The 5,662-nt window shown below is 41.9% G+C and overlaps 1 pseudogene; it reads right to left on the bottom strand.

Moving 5' to 3' along the window:
- The window catches only part of LOC143868442 (BURP domain-containing protein 6 pseudogene), an 11,231-nt pseudogene continuing 5,569 nt past the window's right edge, over positions 1-5,662 (bottom strand).

The following is a 5,662-nucleotide window of genomic DNA, read 5'->3' as shown; positions in this document are numbered from 1 at the left end:
CTAACTATGGTAGAAATGAAAGAAAAAGGCGAAGGAAAAGAAAGCAACAAGGCCGCACGATCCAATAAATTGCATCTTCTTAGTTGGAAGCCCAGAGTATGTGATCCTGAGGAAGGAAGTGGCAGATAGGAACGGACCCTCGCTTCACCTTTAGCACCTGGAAGGCCAATTGTTTAGGGTCCCACACGGACGTGTCTTTGTGGCACATCGCAACGGCCTCCACAATTGTCCCATCCTTCCCCACCAATGGGACTGTGTACGCCGTAGTGTCACTGGTCTCGTGGCAGTAGAACACGGCGTACACATAGGATTGTCCGTGGCATGCCAAGGATTTGGGCCCCACCATCTTCTTCACCCCTGATCCAACGGTGTATGCTTGGGTCACTGTCTCCTTATTGACGGTGGTGGTTAGGACTTGAACATTTGTCCCTAGCTTTGATGTCGCGAAATCCACCATTGATTCCAATGATGTAGCACAATACTTATCCTCACCCTTAGATGCTGGTGCCTCACAAGTGCTAAGTGTATCTTTTACTGCTTCGGCTTCTAGTGATCCGGGCGAAATTGAGAACTTGTTTAGGATATCGAGCAATTTGCTGGAGGAGAATGGTATGGATTGGGCCACTCCTCGGGGAAGGAAGGTGGCTCCAGGTGTGGTCTTAATGAAGTGCAAATCCATTTTTGCACCAGGGTGTAAGTTCTTCTCTAGGAAGAAAATTGCAACATTTCGGTTATCATGGAGCTGATCTTTAGAGGCGGCATATATATAGCCGTGCTGCGGCGGCGGCGACAGCTTTAGATCTATCGACTTTCCCTTGTGGTAGGTGTCTACGCCGACGCCGCCCTTCCCCACATCAACGGTCGCGTCACCCTTAGGCATCTCCTTTCCGGCGACGACATGAACACCATCCTTGCCTACACCAACAGAAGTACCCGTCTTCTCATCTACCAAATCTGCAATTTCAAACGTTAACAATTAGAAACTGCTTAATCACTACGGCGATGTTTGGCAGCCAGGAAATTTTTTTTCTTGATAAATTAATGTTTCCAAGTGGTGAGAGAAGGGTAGGGCGTGTGGGAGAAGGAGAGAGGTTTGAGAGGGCACGACTAAGATATTTGTTGAGAAGTGGCCAAAAATTACGAAAAAATTGAACCTATGTAAATGAATGGAGTTTTTTTTGTTTCCTGCCTTTTACCCACTTCTCATCAGTTGAGAGAATCTAGTTTCCTGATTTTAGCCAAAAAAAAAAATAAAAATCCAGAGCAATTAGCGATTACAAGGTTTGAATTTCTCTTTAATTTTCCAAAGTTAATCTGCTTTTCTTAGATTCTCTTTCAGTAAAACCCTATTTCTCGTATATTACAATACCAGATCTGTTGAAATTTCGATTTATTAGGGTTTAATTATGATGGATTATCTTATAACATGATTCCTGAGGTTTTATTATGCAAAACCCTAGGTTTTTTAATGTAAAACCCTATGCAATGAATTTATTACATCATTTTATTTGCTTTAATTAGGTCGAGGGAGATTTTAGAAACTATCGTTTGAGGGAGCAGAGTTCTTCGTCATAATGGCGAGAATTAAACCTCAGGCATTACTACTTCAGAGCAAAAAGAAGAAGGGTCCGACTCGAATCAGCTTGACTACTATTATTAACACTCAAGAACACATGAATCATAACCAGGATAAGTACTACTTCTGATAAACTCCATGTATTCCAAATTTATAGCGTGATTGGTGAGTTTCCAAGGTCTCATCCGACTTAACTCGGAAGAGACATAAAGCAGATTCTGTGAAACAACCAATCACTCAAAAAGCTGAAGCTGGTTAGAGTTGGTGTTATTTAATCAATTATATACTTTAACACTCCATCACGTGTGGCCCTTGTAGATGTGACACATGTGGCTCTTCATTTGGGTTAACCATCACGTGTGGCCCTTGTAGACGTGGCACCTGTGGCTCTTCACTTGGGTTTACTGAATGTTCAGGTCTCGCTGTTAATTTCCTTAAAAGTGAAATTTTCTTTACTGGAGTTGAATCCAATCTAAAAGGCCAGGTCTGCACTGAATTAGGAATCCCTGAAGGTCACCTGCCTGTCAAATATCTTGGCCTTCCTCTCACTCCCTCAAGATTGTCTGCAAGGGATTGCCAGCCTCTTATTTCTAAAATAAGAAAAAGGATCTCTATATGGTGTAACCGTTCTCTCTCCAGAGCAGGGCGCCTAGAACTGATCTCATCTGTACTCAATGCCTTTCAACTATACTGGACAGCAGCCTTTCGCTTCCCCCAGAGCTCTATTGATGAAATTGAAAGAATATTCCGAAATTTCCTTTGGTCTGGAGCTGATCTTCAAAACAAAATGCATCCAATATCCTGGGACCAAGTCTGCTACCCTAAGGTTGAAGGCGGGATTGGTATTCGGAAAATAAATGATCTTAATGTGGCCGGGCAAATGAAAATGTTCTGGAATCTTGTAGTGGGGAAAAAATCTCTATGGTCTGACTGGATTCACAAAAAATATATCAGAAACCAGAACATTTGGTTCATGAAAATGCCAAAAAGTCCCTCTTGGGGATTCCGAGGGATCCTCCAATCTAGGCCTCTGGTGGAAAAACTAGTTTGCTACTCTATTGGGAATGGTTCTAAAATTGATTTTTGGAAGCAGCCGTGGCACCCTGATGGTATCATCTCTAACCTGTCCTCTGTACGATACCTCTCCGATTGTATCAACAGTAATGCAACTGTTATGGATCTCCTTCATGATGGCGAATGGGCCCCGATTCTCCATCTCCCCCATCTGAAAGCTCTAAAAGACATCATTGACAGAGGGATTCTAAATTTCGGAGACGAAAACCTCCCTATTTGGAAACCAACCGACAATGGTGAATTCTCGATCAAAAGTGCCTGGAACTCTGTTAGGCTCAAGAAGCCAAAGCCTCCATGGTGCTCTACTGTGTGGTTCTCTGGTGCTATTCCCAGACACGCCTTCACTTGTTGGCTGGCAATGTGGGGAAGGCTTCTCACTGCCGATAGGCTAATAAAATTTGGGATCCGGGCGTCCCCTTTCTGCCCCCTGTGCATTCAAGGGTCCGAAAGCATTAATCACTTGTTTTTCCAATGCTCATACTCCAAATGGATTTGGGAGACCATTCAGAGGCAATTAAATATCCGAAGAAGATGTAAAGGTGTTGCTGGAGAAGTAGACTGGATTAGGGAGCAGTTTGGAGGTAAAGGGCAGCTTAGCACTGCAGTTAAGCTTCTGTTCCAAGCCACAATCTACAATATCTGGTATGAGAGAAACAACAGAACTCACGGCAAGCAAAGTATCCACAAGCATCAGGTCCTTCAAAATATCATCCAAGAGTCAAAATAAAACTCATTGCCCTCGAGCGAAATGACCCCATGGATGCTCGGAATGTTGATTGTGCTAGACTTTTCAACCTCTCTTGTTTCAAGGCTCAGAAAGTTCAGAAACACTGTACTTGGACAAAACCCCCCATTGGAACTGTCAAAATTAACATTGACGCCTCCCTTACTGCAGATATTGCGGGAGTGGGAGGGGTTATAAGGAATCATGAAGGTAGAAGCATCAAGATGTTCTCCCTCAAGGTTCGCACTGGAAGTATCCACCTGCTAGAATTACAAGCAATCCTCCAAGGCCTCCTGCTTGCAAGAAAACGCAACATGACCAACATCTGGATGGAATCTGACTCCCTTGTTGCTGTAAATGTGGTTCTCAAAAAATTTAAATGCCCTTGGAAAGGGATTCCTACCCTTGCCAAGATCTATAAAGGTTTGGCTGAGACAAATTCATGGTGCATAAGTCATATTTGGCGTGAAGCTAATTCTGCTGCCGATTTCTTATCCAAACCAGATTGTGCTGTTAATGGAGATGACCTGAACACTGACTCTGCTCCTCCCCTCCTTCTTGACCTCATGGCGCTGGACTCTATGGGAGCCACATACACTCGGTTGTAATTTTTTCCTATGAGCAGGGTTCCTTTAAATTGGTGCGGTTTTGGTTGGGGGTTTGTTTCCACCCTTTTGCCTTCATGTTTTTTTGTTTTGTGTGGGAGCATGTTCCCAGATTGTTGGCTTTTGAGCCCCCGTAGCTTGTAATTGTCTTTCTTTAATGATATCTGGTGGGGGTCTTGCCTAACCCCAGCTTACTCATCAAAAAAAAAAAAAAACCATACCTGTAGATTTTAAATATCAGGGAGGTTGTTTGACTTTGAAACAAGGATCTGCATGAGGCAATTGCTCTGAAACCATGCAATTACGCCAGTAGATTTAGCTGGTTGTGTTATTTAATCATGAGGTTGCTCGGAAAACTCCTCTATCATGAGTCATGACACATGCACATAAAACTAAAAAACACGTTAAAATGGCCGAATTGATGGCTATTTTTACCCCTTTGACTGATTACTTGTCTATCTTGGTTTTTTCCAGGGAAATAATATCAACACAATACTATTTTGATATTTTTCGCTAACCCTGCTGGGTTTGTGCAAATATCAAAATACGGTTGTGCTGGTAAGTTTCCACTGGCTCGTCTGAGTCAACTCAGAGGGTCAAAAATCAGATTCCTTGTCTACCTTATTTTTTTGAACGTATATATATATATATATATATATATATATATATATATATATATATATATATATAGTCGTTGAAAACTGCTTTAAAAAAAAAAAAAATCTGAAAGAGAGCTTGAAAGCTTCGAACCAAGACCCACCTGGTCGCAAGAGATCTCTGATGACACTCGGCATCCGAGTGTTGGGCACTTGGGCAGCATCTCGTGCCAGTAAACCTCGGAAGGCAAAGCTGCATGGCTAACAGCTACAACGGCAGTAAGCTGCAGAAAGACCATCAAAAGTTCTATAAGCACAGTAGAAGAACAATTCAGCTCTGTAAAGTGACAATGAGAGATTATATGATGAAAGACCGACATGCTCGTATTTATCATCCAGCCCTTGATATTCGGTCCGACATCAGCGCAATTTTTAAGATGCTGGTGTCGGATCAGATATCAATGGTGGTACTTCCATGGTACGATGAATATGAGCATGTCCTTTCTTCATATAATTTCTCAGTGAGAATAGAGCTTACCCCATAAAAAACAATAAAGAAGAAAAGAGTTAGACGACTATTCATGGAGCTTTTGATGAATCACTGAGAAAAGAGAGGCGATTTGTATTAAAACAAAGGATTTCTGGGGTCGTTAGCATAAGCTGAACTTGTGGTCATCAATTTGTTTGGGTTGTGGAGGAAGAACAAGAAGAAGAATTCTTGCCAAGATAATAGAAAAGCTTATCTTTTTCTACCCTGAACTCCTCATTACAATGGTTTCTACCCTTTTTAATAGAGGAATACATAAGAAAATATGTCCTAGCTTCTCCACTACAAGCTTACGGACTCACATACATCACTAATAGCTTAGGAACTCAAACACATTGACTAGTCAAAGAGCTAACATAAACAGTCTACTAAAATGGCCATAACTCATTAACCATTTGGCCAATTTAGGGGTATAAATATTCAATGGAAACAACTCAAAAAGGACTACAACTTCCAAGTCAATCATTTTTCCAGATTCCTCCCGCTAATAGTCCAAAATGGGCAGCAACAATATTGTACTGGAATGCTCCTGCAACAAAC

This window comes from Tasmannia lanceolata, unplaced genomic scaffold (assembly GCF_043159265.1).
Source record: "Tasmannia lanceolata isolate RefF3 unplaced genomic scaffold, GAP_Taslan_0.1 ptg000003l, whole genome shotgun sequence".
NCBI classification, from domain to species: Eukaryota; Viridiplantae; Streptophyta; class Magnoliopsida; order Canellales; family Winteraceae; genus Tasmannia; species Tasmannia lanceolata.
Note: the sequence above shows the minus strand (reverse complement) of the source record. Positions and strands in the feature narration are given on the sequence as shown.